We start from the raw sequence: 20,075 nt of genomic DNA, 5'->3' as shown, positions 1-20,075 counted from the left end.
CATCATTACCTGATGCTTTGTTAGGTTTTAATTTGTTAATTTGAGTTTGAATTTCAGACATTGAGACAGGTTAATTTCATTTGGTCATCAGATAACGTATTTGTTTTATATTTTGGATAAAGGTTTTGATTATCCCTTCTGAGTCTGTTATTACATTATATTGATTGATTTTATTGTAATTCCTAAATTCTTTTAAAATGTCTTCTATTTCTGTCACTTCTCCTTTTCTCTTATTTGAATACATCTCCTATATATATCAGACTTACTAAGGAGTTTTTGTTGTGTTTGTTAACTTATGCATAGACTTCAGGTTAATAGAGAAATTAATTATCTTAAAATTTTCTATATTAATCTTAGTTTTATGGTGGCTTTTGAGTTGCCCGCCTTTGCTATAAATTTGATATTGAACACTCCTCCCAGTCCTGTCGCATCAACTCTTTCTGAGTACAGTGAGAACATCTGGAAAGGCCTAGCCCCTTAATTTCTTAACCTTGAATTATCTTCTGTTCACTCCCTTACTACTTAGCAAAAATACACTTTATTTAGCTTCTTTTACTGTATCTTTGTCTCTTCCTACTTTACTTTATTTTCCTTTTGCTGCTTGTTCTTAAAAGTGTTCAATTGCATTTACTCTGCTGCATTTATTACTACCTGTATAGCCTAATTAAGTTGTAATTGCTATTCTAAGCCTCTTAGTTTTGGTTTAAGGACTTGGGCTTCAGGCCAGTTGTTTTACATTAAGAAGGTTTGTGGTCTGTACTCTTGTGGGAGGAGAGGGTAGCCACTGCCCTTGTGAACTGGGAATTGTTTGGTAAAGGCTTATTGTGCCTGTTGTTCTAAGTGTCTTTGTTGTGGTTTTAGCACTTGGGTTCCAAACCAGTTGTTTTACATTAGGAAGATTTGTGGTCTAAACTCTTGTGGCAGAAGATAGCCTACACCCTGGGAATTGCTGGTTGAAGGCTCATTGTGTCTGTTATTCTGAAAGTGTCTTAGTTTTGTTTTAAACACTTGGGCTCCAGACTGCTTTTTTTTTACATTAAGAGGGTTGAGGTCTAGACTCTTTTGGCAAGAGAGTATGCCCTACACCCTTCTAAGCTGGGAATTGCTGGCAAATTGCTGCCTTATTTAAACTACTTTTTGCCATCATGACTGTGATTTTATGCACTTTGAATTCCTATTACTTATGCATTTTATAGCACCGAGCATAGCCCACTTCCAGGTTTGCTATTTCTGGGTCTGTCTTGTAACTTCTGAGCATCAAATTCAAGCCATTTTTGTTGATGAAGGCCCTTCTACATCCTTGTGGGATGAGAGTGCTGTCTGGGTCCCATTTAATCAAGGGTGATTGGACTAGAGCTCTGAGAAACTGTCTTTATTGGCTAGTTTGAGTTAAAAGGATTATTTCTTGTTTTATTTAAGGTCCATGTTTGTGCTTGTTTGTGTGTAGAGCACCATCGTGGACTGCTACATAGCAGTGGTTATCACTGTTAGTTATAGATGCAAATGTTTTGCTTGTTAAATTTTCCCTTAGCACTTTGCTGTTGGTACTTCAGAGGTTTTTCGCGGCACTGCTATACCGTCAGGTGGAACACTAACTGTAGCCTCAGAGGTAGTAACACACCTCTAACCCACTAGCCATTCCTAACTGTGACCTCTTTTTCTGACCATATAAATTTACGTAACACTATGGACGGACAATTTCCCAGAGTTTCTCCAGCCAGCTTGGTCGACATGGGCATCCTGAGGCAGTGTAGCAACTGTCTCATGTTCACCAACAACAATCTATACCTAGTCCACACACACTCAACATGTGAGAGATGCAACTATATTAAGAATCTTGAATCTATGCTCTCTCACACACCATGACAATGAGCTGGTTGTCAGCCTACACACCTCATCTCCTACTCCACCCAAACACACATCACAGATACCTATATATGTGGAGGTCCTCACTAGAAACATACCTAAACACCAGAGACCTCCCAAATGCAAACACAAGCATGCTACACACAGTACTTGCTCTACAGGACACAGTACGCATAATAGCTCACACAGAAGTGTCTCACCTGTCAAGCCTTTAAGGCAAAACACAAAACCAAACCTATTAGTCATAGGTGATTCTATAGTGAGACACACACATGTCCCTCTCACCAGGCTGGATAAAGAAAAGGTCACAGTCAGCTGTCTGTCAGGTGCTAGGATCCGCCATATCACACGTGAACTCAAGTCCGTCAACAACAAGTACTATTATGACTCCTTCAAAGTCCATGTTGGTGTGAACATTTGAGATGTACCTCTCTTTACTATATGAAAAGCGACATGACTGAGCTCTTGGATTATGTGTCTTCGGCAGGTATGTCCCTAGCCTTAAGCAGCATTTTACATACACCTAGGATGATGCCTCACTACAGACAGAAAATGATGACTTCAGTAATCGGCTTAATTTCTGGTGTCATTATAAGGGGATCCAGTATCTGTCGGCCTGGGATGACATGGTCGACATACCTCAGTGCTTTGCAAGAGGTGGTCTTCATCTGTCACCCCTGGGATTTTGGCTACTAGCCAAGGCTGTTGCTGCCCACATAGTGCCTTTTTAGGCAGTGTCTCAAGGACAAAATTCCTGACATAAAATTCCATCTAAAAACAACCTCAAGGTTCTGCTGCTAAATGGTAGGAGTCTTAACATGCACTCACTGGAAGCAATCCTCACTTTGGAAGATGCAGGCATTTGTGCAGTTATGGAGACCTGATTCAAGGCTGTGGAGAGCACCCCAGCCATACCAGGTTACACCCCTTCCACAAGTTCAGATTACAAACTGAAGGTGTGAAATCTAAAGGAGGCTGTGTATCAATATTCATTAAAGATGAGTACACCTCCAGATTGGTTAAACTGTGTAATTCCCTGGAGATACTTCAGGTGCAGTTAACTGTTGGTAGGACACCTATTCAAGTCATTGCCAACTACAGAACCCCCTCCCTGAATCAAGACACCCACTCTGTCTATTTTGATCTACTTGAGTCTATCAAGATACATCCGAACACCGTGGTTTTTGGGTGACTTTAACTACCCTTCCATTGATTGGGTAAATTGCTCGTGTTCAAATTCACTTTCTCAAAGGTTCCATGACTTCATTAATTCCAATGCCCTGAACCAGCCAGTTGACAATCCACAAGGGGTGTCAACATCCTGGATCCGGTGCATACCAGTATGGGAGACAACTATAGCACCCCCACTGTGAGGTCTGCCCTGGTGAGATCTGACCACAAATCAATCTCATTTGAAGTAACTGTCCTACCTGATTCCCTCCAGCAGCAACTAAACTAAAAAACCTCCAAAGCAGATTATAACCTCTTATGGGATGGTATAAATGGGTTCACTGCACCTCCCCTGTGAGATGGAATTGGCTAATATGCCGAGTTCTACACCAGTGCTTTATACGAACACCTGTATAACTGCATTGACTTGGCCGTACCTTATAGGGCCAAAACAAGCTCCTCAAGAAAGAGCAAACCTGCCTGATAGACAACTGCCCTTAACAGACTGTGCAATAAGAGGATGAAATTGCTGTCTAAGAGTAAGATGGAGCAAGCCCTAAACTGCTGCACTCTCTTTTCAGCTTAAACAAGCAAATAAGACATCTTGTGAAGTCCTCCAAAACAAACTACATAACCAAATTAGCTTCTTCAACTAAGGACAACCATAAGGCATTCTTTAGGTAGATCTGTAATCTAAAAGGAAAAGCCCAAATTTGTGCCAAACTGGTAGTTAGTGATACCACATATACTGAGCCTGTGGACATAGGTAACCTGTTGGCTGACAGGTTCTGTGAAAACTTCACTCCCCTGACCCCATCACACGTACCCCATGACATCCCTACCACCTGTCCCCTACTTTGCATCTCTAAAGATCAGGTTGTAAACACCCTCTCTAAGGCCTGAAGTACAGTATCTATGGGCCCTGACAACATCCCAGGGTGTGTCCTACACGGGCTCCAACATGAATTATCAACACCATTGGGTACTCTTTTCAATCATAGTCTAAGCTCCGGCTTCACCCCAGCTGAATGGAAAATGGCCATTGTTATTCCCTTGCACAAAGATGGTGCTTCCACTGACCCCAGGGACGATAGACCTATTAGCCTGGCTAGCGTTATCTGCAAGGCCATGGAGCGAATCATCATGGTCCTTATCAACAAAGATATAGATAATCTCCAAACACTTGACCCTACTCGGTTTGGATTTGTCAAAGGGATATCATGCCTGTTAAACCTGATGGACTTCTTTGAGACAATCACCAGGGCTCTGGACGAGGAGAAATCTGTGCATACAGCCTACTTAGACTTAGCCAAGGCTTTTGACACTATCCCCCACTCAGGCATCATTGACAAACTCTCACCCAGCTAGGTATCAACCAGTATATCATTAGATGGATCACTAACTGGCTCACTGATAAAACACATATAGTCAAAATTGGGGGAATCCACCTCCAACAGCAGACCTGTAACCAGTGGTGTCCCACAAGGATCAGTCGTGGCAGTTGTACTTTTTGAAATCTATTTCCCTGAAGTACAAGCAAAAACTAAAGGTCTGTAGCCGGCCTGCTGATGACTGCAAACTGGGAGTGGTCATAGAATCTCCAAATGATGTCAACATCCTACAAGAGGGTCTTACACAAACAAATGATTGGTGGCAAAGTCATGGCCGTAAACTCAGTGCAAAAAAATGTATTATCCATTTGGTAAGAGCGATGTTCCTGCTAACTACTACATCAGTAGCAACACCCTAAGTATGCACTCAGTGGTGAGAGACCTGGGCATGCAAGTTAACTGCAACCTTACCTTGATCACCATGTCTCCATAGTGGTAAGAAGGGCATTCTGTATTGCTCATCTCATAAGTAAGGGCATTGTCGCCAGAAAAAAAAGAAGTTGTAACCTCCCTGTACTCTTCCCTCATCAGGCCAATGATTGAGTACAAAACCCTTTTTGGTATCTACCTTTCCAAGCACCTGCAGCAATTGGAGAGAACCACAAAGATTCCTCAGAAAGAAAATTCAAGGTATTCAGCATTTGTTCTATGTGGATCGGTTGAAATCACTGTCACTTTATTCTGTTTCACTACTCAGAGGTGATCTCTGTCTTGCATATAATGCAATCTGTGACCCTGCTTTTTGGAAATGCTGCATATCTGCAAGTCAAATGGTACAAGGGTTACTCACTCTAAAGATGTTAACCTGGTATGTGACATTAATAGAACCTGCTGGAGGGACAGTTTTGTCTCCCAGAAGTTATCACACCTTTGGAACAGACTCCCACTTCATGTGAAACAGAGCACCTCATTGGTCCTCTTCAAACGCAATCTGAATGATTGGATGGGTAACCATAAATTCACCCCAGGGTTTCCACGTGTGTCTTTTTTGGACAGGGGCAGTAGGTGCTGATCGTGAAAATAAGGGTAGAACTTGGCTAGGGTTGTAAGGGCCCTAAGGCCATTTGCCTAATGACTTCCTATGATCCTTTAAGGGTTAATATTCTCTTATATTCTAGGGTAACAGAACAAAGCATACCTTTATCTTCAGTGTATGTGTCAATGATTTTAGGCATAGGCAAATAATTTTTCCATAATATAGCAGCTCTTTTGTTTTATAATAATGTGAATTAGATAACATAGAGTAATACTTATTAAGTCTGTCTTTAACTTCTGTTAATATGTGTGTTTGTTGTAAAAAAATAACTTGAGAGTTAAATAACTTCAAATATTTGTTTAGACTACCCCTCTTGTAGCTGTTATTCAATCCATTAACATTTATGGAAATACATGTCTTTTGTCATACAGGTGAACAGTGCAGATGTAACTCTTTTAAAATTAGCTATATGGACCCAGTATAATATCTTTTCTTTGTTAAAGAACTGCTTATTAATACTTAACAGTTTAATTAGATACATAGTAATTGTTATTGTAGACACCCACTAAAAACAAAAAACTTTTAATGTAACTAAATGTTTACTTTTAAAATCCTTCAAATTCCTCCTGAAATGTAACACTCCCTGTTTGAATAGTCTAACCATCCAAGCAAACCCTCCCATCTACTATTCTAAAAAGCCCAAAAACTCTGCTTCAATTAAACAAAATTGTCATTAAAAGCAAAGTGAACACAAGTTTGTACCTTTAAAACCGGTATATGTTGTTGTGTCTTTCGGCTTTTCCCGGTTAGGGGTTGCCACAGCGGAACTCTGGTCCGCTAATGATTGCCAGTTGATTTTTACGTGCTGAGTTGCCAGCCCTAACGCACAACCTTTAACAAAGGTACGCCCATTCATGCATGTCTCCATGCAGAAGACGCTCTAGCTGAGAGTCGAACCGGTCAGCGTCTTACTGTGAGGTGACAACGCTACCGCAGCACCACCACCGCGGATCTTTAAAACCGGTATAGATGTGTGAAAAATAAGAATAGTATTTTATGTCCCAAAGTTGTTTAATTTGTGTATTTCTCATTTTTATACGTTCATTAAAACACGAAGAGATAAATACAATTTCTTATTATTGTTTGATAATTATATACAATCTTGAATTTCATCCACTGTCATCTTGAAAAGGTGAGAAACTGTGGTACTGCAGTTAAAGATTCCTGTTATGTGCCTCACAAAAAAGATCAATTTCCTTCCTGAATCATCTATTTTCATTCACTGAAAATGTAATCATAATAAATAAATGCCATGAAACATTTAAACAATAATGTATTGCTATTTGTGCTCAGCATTTTCCTATAATAAACTAACACACCTGTCAGCCCTGTTAAGCATAAGGTTTGTTTCGTTTTTGTTTTGTATGATAACTTCATGTGTAATGATAGCATACTCATGACATTAGCATCAAGCTTCTAATTAAAAAGTTGGTAATGTCATATATATATGTTTGTGTTACTATTAATGTAATGCTTCTATGAAACATCTTAATATGTACATTCAAATATAGTCGTCAAGAAATGCACTCAAGAATATATCACAGTACATGCAACCAAGGGTGACCGCAGGTTTTTTTGCCGGGGGGGGGGTGCTATCCCAGAGGTCACAGCTCCAGGGGATATCTGTTAACGTGTGGATTTATTTTATTTTACATTTGTTAACTGGGGAAGTCCAATTGGACACATGCCCTTTGTCAGTGGAGGCCTGGGGAGAAACGCTCCAGTTATACCAGTAAAATACAGAATAAGAAGCACAAATATATACACATATGGCACAGAAATGACTAATACAAGTCGAGAAATGGTAAGTAGGAATAATCTACTCTATTACATAGTTATTTTGCACATATAACAAGGCTAGGCACTCATAAAGTATATGATAGTATTATTCTAATGTTATAGGAAGAGCAGGTTACTAATGGCATTTTATACATGATTTGTAGTGAGACTCACAGTAAACAGTTATCAGATTATTAGTTACAAGTTTTATGGAGTTATTACAGAGATGATAGTGATGAACAATTGACTTTTAGAGTTATAGGTTCATAGGTTTATACTAGGCTATCTGCCCTAGGGCATTTATAAGCCTAGCCAGAGTGTGTTTGGCTTTCGCCACCCATTTTAAATTAATTTTGCTATGCCCTTTTTCAAGGTTAGTATACTGTGCCTCTGTCTAACAGTGACACAGAAGTGATACCCGGGGTAAACCTACGATCTCCCATCCACTCATCAAGATTCCTCTTGAAGAGAGTCAGTGAGGGACTCTGCCTAACCTGGACTGGGATTTTATTCCAGAGTGAAGGGAGCCTCTGGGTTATGAATCTGTCCCTCCAGTATGTCCTGTTTATTTCAGTGCTGAGGTTCAAGTCTCTCAAGCGCATAGCTCGATGGGATTTGGATTTTCTGAGGTGCAGCATGTCCATTAATTCCGGGTTGGACTTGGCTTTATACGTCAGGCACAGATCGCCTCTGAGCAGGCAGTATGCCACTGAGTAGAGTTGGAGTTTCTTTAACCGGGCAGCATATGGCATCTGTTTGAGCCCTTTGATCCTCTTGGTGAGGTACTTTTGGGGTCTTTCCAGTTGCTGCAGGTGTCTGGTAAGGTACATCCCAAAAGGGGCATTGTACTCAATTATGGGCCTGATGAGGGATGAGTAAAGAGGCACGATGACTTCCCCTGATCTAGATGTGAATCCCTTCATGATTAGGTGGGCTATATAAAATGTTTTTCTAACCACTTTGGCCACGTGGTTGTCAAATGAGAGATTGCTATCAACTTGGGTCCCTAATTACTTCTTCTGTACTTAATGGATTACCACCTATGTGGTAATTTGTGGGCACTTTGTTTTTGCCAAAGGGGATGATTATACACTTTTTGGCATTTAGCTTGAGGCCATGGCTCTGGCACCAGTTGTCTGTTTCTATGAGGCCCTTTTGGAGGATGCTTGTGTCGGCTGGAGAGTCGATTATGGCACCCAGTTTGCAGTCATCTGCGAACTTGGTCAGCCACAATCCTTCCGTGTTGGCCTGTACCTCAAAGAAATATATACCGAACAAGAGAGGTCCCAGGACTGAGCCTTTTGGGATGCCACTTGTAACTGGTTTGGAGTCTGACATGGCTCCAGCAATTCTAACCATGTGGGTTCTGTCCTTGAGCCAGTTTGCAACCCATCTAGTGACATAGGGGTTTATATTTAAGCTGGTGAGCTTATCTGTAATGCCTGAGTGTGGTATTGTATCGAAGGCTTTTGCGAGGTCCAGGTAGGCTGTGTGGACCACCTTCCCCTCGTCAATGGCCTTGGTGACTGTTTCAAAGAAATCAACCAGGTTTAAGATGCAGGATCTGCCCTTAACAAAGCCGAACTGTTTAGGATCCAGTGTCTGTAGGTCCCCAATATCTTTATTTATGAGGTCCATGATGATCCTTTCCATAGCTTTGCAGACCAAGCTAGTCAGGCTTATGGGGCGATAGTTTCCAGGATCCGTTGAGGCACCACTTTTGTGGAGAGAGACCACTGTTGCTGTACGCCACTCTTATATCCTGTAGTAAGGCTGAGATTGAACAGTAGTTTTATGTTTGGGTTTAGCTCTTCTTGGAGTTCATGTAGGACGCAGCCCGAGACACCGTCTGGTCCCATTGATGCTGTGTTTTTTGCTTTGGAGAGAGCAGCTCTTACCTGAGCATCTGAGATGTCAGGGGGGGCAGCACTCTGCTGGGATAGATATTTGCCCTTTTGGTGGGGGGGGGGGGTTTGTGCTGAACCTGTCAGCTAGGATATTGGCAATGTCTGTGGGTTCGGTGTATTTTTTGTCATTTTTGGACTAATTCTGAGCATAGCCTTGTGATTATCCTTAGTGTCCTGTGCAATTTTTCTCTTGAAACTGGCCTTAGACGATTTTATGAGTGCCCGTAGTTTTTTGCTAATACTGATCAGAGATGCCTTCCCTTTTTGGGATTTTGCTCTATCATGTAGTAGCTTCCTCCTTCTATTGTATAGTTTGTTTATGGCTGGGGTCCACCAGACAGGACGTCTGCCTTTGGAGGATTGGGTCTTGGTTTTATTTGGGATTGCATGATCCATGCATTCCTGAAGATGTTCATAGAATGTGTTTATAAAGGATTCTGTGGTCCGGGCTGTATTTTCCACAGGCCCGGAGGCCTTGAAGCATTCCACCTCGGTTTTGAGGAGTGTGAAATTTGCTTTAGAGAAGTTTTTCACTGTGGTTTTCAGGGCAGGGGGTGGAGTCGGGATGTGAATATCCAGTGAGATTAGTTTATGGTCTGATCTTACCAGTGAGGGATACACTTCTGGTCTGGAGCATAGAGTCCCCATGTTGGTGATGATCAGGTCCAGTATGTTTTCCCCTCTTGTGGGAGTGGTAACAAGTTGTTCCATAGCATTTGAGTTTATAAATTCTAGGAACCTTTGAGCTAGGGTGTTGGAGCTAGAGTAATGCTCCCAGTCTATGTTTGGGTAGTTGAATTCGCCCAATATAATGGTGTTTGGAGAGACCTTCATATTTTCCAGTGTTCTCAGGAAGGCCGAGTGGGGTTCCTGGGTTTGGGAAGGTGGTCTGTAGCATGCTGTAAACTGGAAGGCAGTTTTACCCACTGTTAGTTGCACATGGATAGTCTCTGATGCTTCGTGCTGTGCCACCAACCTGGAAGTGTGGGTATCTTTGACGAATATTGATACTCCCCCTCCTTTTGTGGTTCGGTCCAAGTTTTGGGGCCAGAAAGCATGGTATGAGGTATAACCTGGTTGTGCTGGGGTGCTCTCGGAAGCCTTGAACCAGGTTTCTGTTACTGCACAGATATCTATGTTCTCCATGCTAAGGAGAGTTTCGAGTGCGTGCATCTTGAGGTTTAGACTTCTGGCGTTGAGTAGCATTACTCTTAGTTTCTTATCCCTTGTGATACCTAATGGAGGTGGGTTTGTCTTTTGAGCCTTGCGTAAAAAAGGCACTATGGGGGTAGCAAGAGCCTTTGCCAATATCCGAAAGCCCAGGGGTGACAGGTGCAAGCCGTCCCTAACGAAGCATTGTGGCTTGTCGAGCATGTCATCCCAGGCTGACAGGCATTGGATCCCCTTTGAATGACACCAATACTTAAGCCAATTGTTGAAATTGATCATCTTGTCTTCATATTGTGGCATCATTCTTGGTGAGGGTAAGATGCTACTCAAGGTCAGGGTCATACCGGCCTGGGCTAAATCCTCAGAGAGCTCCTCTATGTCTCTTTTCATGTAGTCCAGGGAGGTACATCTCAGGTCATTCACACCAGCATGGACAATGACTGAGTCATATTTGTACTTGTCTTGGAGTGACCTGAGTGCTTGTGTTATGTGGCGGATCCTAGCACCCGACAGGCAGCTCACCGTGACCTTCTCCTTGTTCAGCCTGGTGAGCGGGACGTCAGTGTGCCTGACGATAGAGTCACCTATTACAAGTTTATCAAGTGTGTTGTTTAGCCTTAAGGGCTGTGACTGTTTGGCACACTGGCTTTGTGAGCTATGTGTTGCACGTGTTTTGTTTTGGGGTAGCGGTTGCTTGGGTGTCTGCTTTGGAGGTCTCTGCTGCTTAGGCAGATTTTTATACTTTTATGCTTTTACTTATTTAGTGTGTTAGTGGTAATTGTGTGGTAGAAAGCATTTGGATAGGTGCTTGCGGAGACTGTAGAGTTATTGATTAGCCGGGAGTTGTGCAAGGGCAGATCCATTTGGTAAGGAGGTAGTTTTTTAAGGCTAGTTTAAATGTTTTTCGTGATGATAGGGAGGTAAGGTCAATTGGAAGGGCATTCCAAAGCTTGTCTATATAGTTTGAGAAGAGGAAATTCCCTGCTTGATTTTTAGATATATAGGTTTGTATGTGATTTTGGTTGGTGGATCGGAGAGTTATGGCATAGTATAGGGTTTAATGAGTGTATGTAGAGCAGGTATTTTTTCAGGTTCTGAGAGGATTTTATGGGCCATTGAGAGTTGTGAATAGTGTAATAGTTGGGGCAATTCTAACCAGTTGAGCTCTTTGAGTGCTAGGCAGTGATGAGATCTAGCTGGGGAATTTGTGGCAAATCTCGCTATTTTATTGTAGCCGGTTTCAAGTTTTTGTAAATCAGATTTTTTCGGATTAGTGAGAATGGGTGCAGCATATAATAAGGTGGAGAGTAGGTGGGTTTGGGCAATAGCTATTTTGGTGTTATTTGTGGAGTAGTGTTTGTTTCTATGTAGGGTAGTGAGTTTTTTGTGTACTTTTTTAACTGAGATATATGAATATCAAATCTGAGTTTATGGTCAATTTCTGTTCCCAGTAGCTTAGTATGCCCTGAGGGGGTTATGGGAGGTGATGTAGAAAGTGTTAGGGGAGAAAGGAGTTTTGTTGGGATAACCAAGAATTCCTGCTGTATTCCACAACGTAGTACAGAAACTGACAACGTCTCTGTGGATTTATAGTGTTATGAAATAAGACCTCAACAGAACTGTAATATTGAACTTATTCCTGTAAAAATATGCATTTTCTGGGTAACTGTAATTTTTTAAAACAAAAACTGAATGTACTATATTGTTGTAAGTTTAAGTGTACAACTCCTATGCTGCACGGACCAAAGATCAGAATATAGCTCTCAACTAACCAGGGATCAGAGCTGCATCAAGGTCAAATGAGGCTTTAGGCAGGGTAATGGATCAGGGACCCCCATACACAGTCCCCCCTCTGTCAGTTCAGTGTCCCATTATTTGGCTATTTCTCCCCAAGTTATCATAAACACTGTTCAAAACTGTCAGTGTGCATACTATTTTCTGCTTTACTTCTACAATGATTCCAGATATCTGGATTTAATTTAAAACTTTTATTTAAAATTTTGTAGCGCAAACACTGATAGACGTTTACTAATCAAAGCAATACAGTCTCACAATGAAAACAGATGTAACATTAAAAGTTCTCTGCCCTTGAAACTCACATTCACTGAAGCAGCATTGAAACCCACATTCAAAGAAAATGCATCTGGCCAATGGTGGATTAAGTTTACCTTTGGGCTGTTTTCAAATCATAGTCCCCTTGCACACATTTTTAGGACCATTCAAACATGCAAAAGTTATTCGATTCACCTGCTTGGTTGTTTTAAATTATATCCCGCTTGTTAGAGCATGCTTTATAGTTTTGAACATTTTTCCAGTAAGCAATGAAACAAAACATATGAGCCAGTAGTGACAAAACTACCCAATTCAGAACATTTCAATGATAAAAGCCCAATCAAACGTCTGTTGTTACAGTCCACCAATATCAGTCACTATACACAATCTGTGTCAAAGTAAAAGAAATCTGAATAACTCCACATTAAAGAGATTTTGTAGCTGTAGCGTGAATGAAAATAGATCATAGATACATTATCATTGTTTTGACTGTATGTCAAGCACTACAGCAAAATTGCAATTGTTTGATTTTCTTCTATTTACTTTAATAAATAACTAATATTTTATAGCAGTATTATACATTCTACCTTCTCTGAGTAAGTGTCTATCCTTTTTCTGCCCATATATTTTACCAGAGATCAAGAGATGTGAAATTTGAATATACACTGTGGAATCAGATAACATACTGTATGGTAAGCTTATTGTAAGATATGCTGCAGGCTTGTCTTTGTTATATGTAGACAATGAATCTATTTATACAGTTCCACAAAGGTAGCTTCTACTAGGTAGTCATGTATTTGCATTCTGCAAAAACATGAACACCACAACCAGCTCACTGAATTTCAAACAAGCACTCCCTTCCCCGTAGCCACTGTGACCCTGAAGCAGAGTAATAGTAAAATGCAGTTGCCTTCATTTTCCACAGAAAATGCAAGTTAACTTTTTTACCATAAGGCCAATTCAAAGGGTAAAGTGTGTCTCTCCCATCTATGGTAACATATATCCTCCTCCTGCTGTTGTATGTTGCAAAGTCTTAGTGTCAGTTCTGTACATTATACTCTTCTCCATGTATTTATTGAGCATTCATCCAGCTTGCCAAATGTTGTCATCTCAAGCAGCATTATAATTAGCATGAAATTTATTTCATCATTCTTGCTTTATTTGGGAGGCCTGAATGTTTTGCTTTTATGGCAGTGATGTGTTAAGAAGCATGAGAACTAGAGAGCTAAAGGGAGATACATAATCTAAATCATATAAGATACATTCAACTGCTTTAAAATACTGTTCTGGTTAAAGACCATGTGAAGATGTATACACACACACACACACACACACACTACTTCTATTGCTGTTGCTACTACTTTTACTAAAGCCAAACATGTTGATCTAATATTACACAATCCAATCAAATACCACCATCACTATTATTTCTATTGGCATTCTCTTTAAAGAAACAATGATATTTATTTGACTACGTACAGCAAAACTGTTTTTCAGTTTGACACACACCTCCCTCCCTCTTACACACACACCTACCTACCTACCACTTAAACACACACACACACACACACACACACACACACACACACACACACACACACACACACACACACACACACACACACACACAGACACACATACCTACCTCTCACTTGTTAAGTCATGGTCTGCATTTCAGATGTCTTCCGGCATTCAAAGTCTGCACATGGAAGATGAAGATGTAAAAATCAGGTCGCACAGACACAGAATATGAAAACAGGTAATACATTACTTGTTGAGTCTGTGAGACTGGACGCAAAGGGCATTCAGCATTTTTCTTAAAGAAGAATACCCTTAAAAAAATGTTTTTATTAATTAAAAAAATAAATCTCCTGGCCAGTGGCAAAATCCAGGGAGTGCAAGTGCACACCCTTGCACATGCCTGGGGCACCCATGCATGCAGCATTGTTTTGTTTTACTTATTAAATGATAAAGAGCAACACTTCTGATAGATCTTAAGATAAATAGAACATTCACCAAATATTTGGTTTACATGCTTTGCATAGCCTTCTTATCTGTCTTATGTAACAAACTATACTGCTTTATGTAACAGAAATGGTATGTCCATATGCTTATTTTTCATTCAAAAAATATATCAAAAACTAATCATCTAGAAAGAGAAAAAAATTTAATTTTGGTAACTTACTATAGCATAGTGAATTATATTATTAAGCTACAATGTCTTATCGGCACACTATAACTTAGCTTTTAATTTAAGTTGGCCAGAAATCAGAGTTTGTGTCTTATTGTATTCCCCATTCACAGCCTTATGGTTTCATTAACTTTGTTCAGCTGAGAACATAGTGATATTTGAGCTAATGCATTATTTATAGTGAACACCTGTTATTTAAATTAACCTCCTAAAACTGTCCACCAGTCAAAATCATAAGCTGTTAACAGCCCTGATACTCTGCATGAGCAGGAAACTTCACAAAGCTCGGGCTCTTTCCCAGAGAAAGCTTCAAGTGTTTAAGTAAGATGAGAAAGCTCAAGCACTAGAGAGGGAAAAATTACTTCTACTTTTTATGAATACATCTTGTAACCAGACAGCATGTTTCTCTAATTCTCTGACTGTTTTTCATCTCATTATCAAGACTAAGGAACACATAGAACAAATCTATAAAGCAAGATTATTTTAAATCTGTTCTAAGCATCACAGCCCCTTCATTTGTGAACAGTAACATGAAATATATGGACAGGGAATGTACATTATCAAAGCCCATGCACTAATAAGGTAAACAACTTTCACATTATGCTACTAGTAATGATAAAAAAACTCCTCAAATGTTATACTGAATTGCAGTCAGACAGGGCCACATCTACATTCGTAAAATGTTTATCGCCTTGTAAGTCATTGTTTCACTGTTAATGCTTTTAAAACATGAAATGCCAATTGAAGCACAAGCTCCTTTTTAGTAAATAATTTCCCATTTATGGGAATAAGACAACTTAAAGAGTTAGATATGTAAACTAATGTAATCAAACTCAGTGCAACTACAACTGACACAGATGCAAAGCATACATTAGCTTAATGGTAACCAACTGTGATTGCAACACCAGTGTGTAAATGTTGGTATAGGGGCTATATGCTTCTTTTAAATAAGGATTGAAACTAAAAAGCCCTAATAATATTTTGTTATAACATATTTTAAAAAGTATTGACTGTTTATAAAATAGGCAAGTGTAACATAAAAAAGGTTAGGTTACTTTGTAATAGCAGGGTTCTTGTTGATTTTCTAACTTCTGTTTATGTTATACATGACTATGAGATCTTTTCCAGTATTGTTTTGGAAAAAAATACAGAGATAAAGAATAGACATATTTGTATAAGGAGAAAATAAATCTTTAGCACTTTATTTTCTTTATATATAAATTAAGAAACCAGTCATTTGTTTCTTAATTTCTTCTTTTCTTTTACCTTCCATCTAGTTTTCTGTGCTTGTCTCTTTAAGGATATAATGGACCAATCCATATCTTCGCTTTGTTCTAATATTGCATTCGTTTTAAAATATGACAATGCAGAGTCCAGATCTTTGAAGAGTTTAGTTTCATCTGAAAGGAAAATCTTTAATCTGGCAAGAAACGGTAGATGTACATTTATTTTATTTTTTTAAGTTCTGTAATGAGAGGAAGAAATTGTTTTCTCTTGGATATTATTGCTGCAGAATAGTCATTGTCAAAACAAATGTTACATCCATCTAGTTTGAATGGCGATTTAGCCCAGGCAGCCTTAAAGAATAAGTTCTTTATCTTGAGAGGAAAAAAAAATTTAACAATAATAGACTTTGAAATTTTTTTTTTTTTTTATGCTGGAGTAACTAAGGATCTATATGCGCTCTCTGTTCCAAATAAGAGTGCTTCTGGTAAGTCTAAAATTTTAGGGAACCAGGAAGATAAAAACAAATAATCATATTACCTTCATTTCTTTCAGGTAATCCAAATATATAGATGTTATTCCTGCGAGATCTGTTTTCGAGTTCATCAGTTTTGGCTAGGAGAAGAGTAGTTTGCCTTACCCGGAACGCAATATTATTTTCATCCTCATTCAGTCTTCTTTCTTTGTCATTTAAATAGTCTTTGATGCCTGATATCTAGGTCTTCTGCAACTGCAGAGCTTCATTGATTTGTTCCATTTGTTTGAAACAGTTCTGTTTAAAATTCTGAATTTTGGTGTCCGGTTTATCTATCTGAAGTGATAATTCTTGAATGTTAGTACTGATCATCTAGAGTATGGTTGGTTCACTAAGCTTGCTTCTGGTAAAAGGCTACAGAGTATCCGCTGAAGGACCTCTAGATTCATGAACAGTTTTTATCCCACTGCAATGAGATTCATTAATGCAGACATAAATCTGGAAGTATCAAAACTATAATAGATTGTTATGCTCTCATTCTTTTTTTCCATACAGTAATTCTGTTTATTCATTGCGTATTAAAATTAATATATTCTCATTTAAGTGCAATTCCAGTCACCCTTATGTGCAATATCACCCTATCTCACCTCTTTGTATAGTGTACTTTTCTTTTCATGTGTTGATTATCTAGTAGCCAGTGTAATAAACAGTGTACAGGCATGTGACAGCTACTTAGATATTTAGTTTTGTACTATAGTTGTTGTTTATTCTTGAATACCTGTCATGTCTGTCCTTTTGTGTTTGTGTTTTTCTGTAAAAGAGCTGACACTCGAAATTTAGTTTAGGTAGCACTTGTGTTTCCTAAATGATGATAAAGTTTCTTTGATTCTTTGAATTTGAATGAATCTCTTTTTTAAGTACAGAATCTTGTGAAGTCACCTTTGTATATAATTCATTATAAAGCTGGATACAGTGATGAATATTTCCCATGAAGAATTTGGCAGGAAAATAATGGAATATGTAAAAAAAAAGTCTTTGGTACAAACGTCAAACACTGCAAGATTTATCAACATTTTCTCAATTAAGTTTAGAATTGTTTAGAAATATAATTTCTTGTCAGAAATATATGTAGAAGCAGAGCAGGAGAAAGGTGCTGCTACCCTAGTCGCATCCTGGCCCTTTTGTGCAGTATTTTGAGGTACCGATTTTATGATATAGAAAAGGTCTGATGTAATGGTTAAATGGGCATGTATAGGTATGTGTATTCCGAACTTTGAAGTGTGAGATGTTTGTTATATTTACGCTTAAGTAAGTGAAATCTTTAGGATGTTATTGGGATGTTTTTTTTTTTTTTTTTTTTTTACCACTGTTTGTATGAAGACTGTTTAATTTGGATACTTTTAGCTTTACCTACAAGGGAAGGGGGCACTTGGATATCTGTGTGCAAGTTTTTGTTCACTAAGTGGATTTATCTTATTGATGCAAGATAAATGTGGATAATGAAATTGTTAAACATGTTTATGTTATTTATTTGTAATTTTGTGTATTAAGGCCCAATATATTTGAGCTGTATTGTATATTCCCAAAAATGTTAGGAGGTAGTATGCCTTTGAAATTCTGGTGAGCTGGTTGCAGATGTTACCTTGGCAAAAGGAAGATTTTGTCAGAATAATAAGTTGATGGGAAGACCTATTTAATGCCTGAAGGAGGCATAAAAATATCATGGACTGGCTTATTGGAGAGAATAAAAATATATTTAGAATGAAACTCTTTAAGCTGTATACTGTTGATTTGGATCAGTTTGAGTTAAACGTTTTAGTTATGAGATGAGTGTTTTAAGTGCCATCCTTTGTTATGAGAAGCCTGGGCCTTAAGAGTTGGAAAGAACACAGTAATGGAGAGTCTCAAAATGTTTTGCCTGCAACTACTTGGAATTATTGATATGTATATTACACACACACACACACACACACACACACACACACACACACACACACACACACACACACACACACACACACACACACACACACACACACACACAGAAAACATGATGGTAATGTAGTAGACGCTGATGCTGCCATCGGGTCATACTCTGGTACTCAGTGCAGAGGATTATGTCTCTGAGCTGTTAATGAACTGCCTCCTGTAGTCAAGGGTAAAGGGTTTGATTTCTTCCATCTCCATTTGCCTGCTGTATGACTCTGAGCAAGTCTGTTAATCACAGTATACTCCTGACCCTCTTATGAAAGGGGCTGTTGTATCCATTGTGCTTACCTAGTTACAAATAGATTAAAAAAATAGGGTCTATATTAGATCACCAAACGCTTACAAAACCGAACGGTGATTAATCGACTCTATGTAAGCGAAAGCTTACAATGTCGAACTGTCAGAACAACGATTTTTTTGCAAGGGAAATAAATCGCTGTTCCAACAACAACAAAAAAAATAAATAAAAAACAAAACACTTTAAACATTACATTAAGTGGGGGGCTTCGCCCCCCACACCCCACTACTTAAATATACCAACTCTGAGACCGCACTACAGTGCCGAAAACGGCAAAGTAACGTAGCGGCCAAGCAAATTCTTTCCCAGGGAAAGAATTTGCTTAAAAGCCGCTTCGATATTTTGCTGTTTCAGTCTTTTAAGTTCGACCAAGACGCATTCGAAAGAATGCGTCTTCAGTCTTCTAATAGGAACCCAAAAAATAATAGGAAAATAAAACTATAACTGACTGCAGCAAGGCTAACATGTTTGATGTAGATGAGAATGATTGAGGAGATACGAGAGTAGATTGCCCAGCATTTAGTTGGTAGACAGCAACATGCTAGACATTGGCTTGCCTATACGGTGTTAAAGAGATTATTCCAAGCAATTTATTTACCAGTTAAAGTGTCAGCTGGTACACTGGAACAACAAAGTTAATGACTCAATCTAATCAGTTTCTTTTGTCTTTTATGAAAAAAATATGTAAACCATTGACAAAGTACAGGTTTTCTGAATAGTTAGTTATGTGTATTATTTTTTGTTGTGATAAATGGTGTAAGCCCTTAAATGTGGTCATAATTTCTAATTCCACCAGATTTGCAGGAATTACAGGAGCCTATTTTCAGAAATGCTTATGCCCAGACAATATGTGAGACTGCAAGCTGGAAGCTGCATATACTTGTAGAGGTTTCTTTATTTAATTGTCTTGCACTAGCCTGAGGACTCACTTCTTAGTGTTGTGTCATGCATAATTGTGATTGGTGCAGCAGTGATCCAAGATGGTGTTATCACACACAGGATAAATGGTCAAGTTTAAGATTAGAATTTGTTGTGACTGCAGAAGTACATCAGGCAGTGCTGAATTAGCCAGAATGAATCATTTGGTTTTGAGAATACAGTGAGCACATCAAGGCGTCTGTAATGGCCTGTTTCCTGTGATTTGAGTGCTACTGTGTTTGTATGTTGCTGTTTAATATTATGTTCAAGTATTGCTGCTATGTGTAGTGTAGTGCTCTGAAGAAACATTAATGTGCTGCCATGATATTTGCTGACAGTATTAAGCATTTTAAATTTCCTGGAATGTAAATTGCTTTAATCCTTAGAGTTATATGTATACTTTTGTAGGTTACTGTTCCACAGCGGAAAGTTGCACCCAGTGATCCACACAGGCGTACCGAAGCACAAGCATCTAAAAGTGGTAAGTTTGAAAGCTGAAATTGCTTGAAATGAACTGCATTTCTGATTGAAGAGGAACTATGAAAAGTCAGAAAGGGAAAACAAGCATTTTTAACAGCAATGAACTTTTATGTATTATTTGCCACTTCA

At 39.0% G+C, this 20,075-nt stretch overlaps 1 protein-coding gene across 1 annotated transcript in view; it reads left to right on the top strand.

Annotated features, from left to right (window-relative positions):
• Nucleotides 1–20,075, top strand: part of CCDC77 (coiled-coil domain containing 77) — a 743,168-nt gene that overhangs the window by 211,774 nt on the left and 511,319 nt on the right. The window contains exon 2 of the mRNA XM_044088479.1: nucleotides 19,875–19,947. The gene's annotated coding sequence lies outside the window, so the exon portion shown is untranslated. The remainder of the gene's footprint in view (nucleotides 1–19,874; nucleotides 19,948–20,075) is intronic.

Source organism: Protopterus annectens, chromosome 11.part0, assembly GCF_019279795.1.
Source record: "Protopterus annectens isolate FY-2018-M chromosome 11.part0, PAN1.0, whole genome shotgun sequence".
NCBI classification, from domain to species: domain Eukaryota; kingdom Metazoa; phylum Chordata; order Ceratodontiformes; family Protopteridae; genus Protopterus; species Protopterus annectens.
The sequence above is the reverse complement of the archived record's forward strand: the minus strand, read 5'-3'. Positions and strand labels throughout refer to the sequence as shown.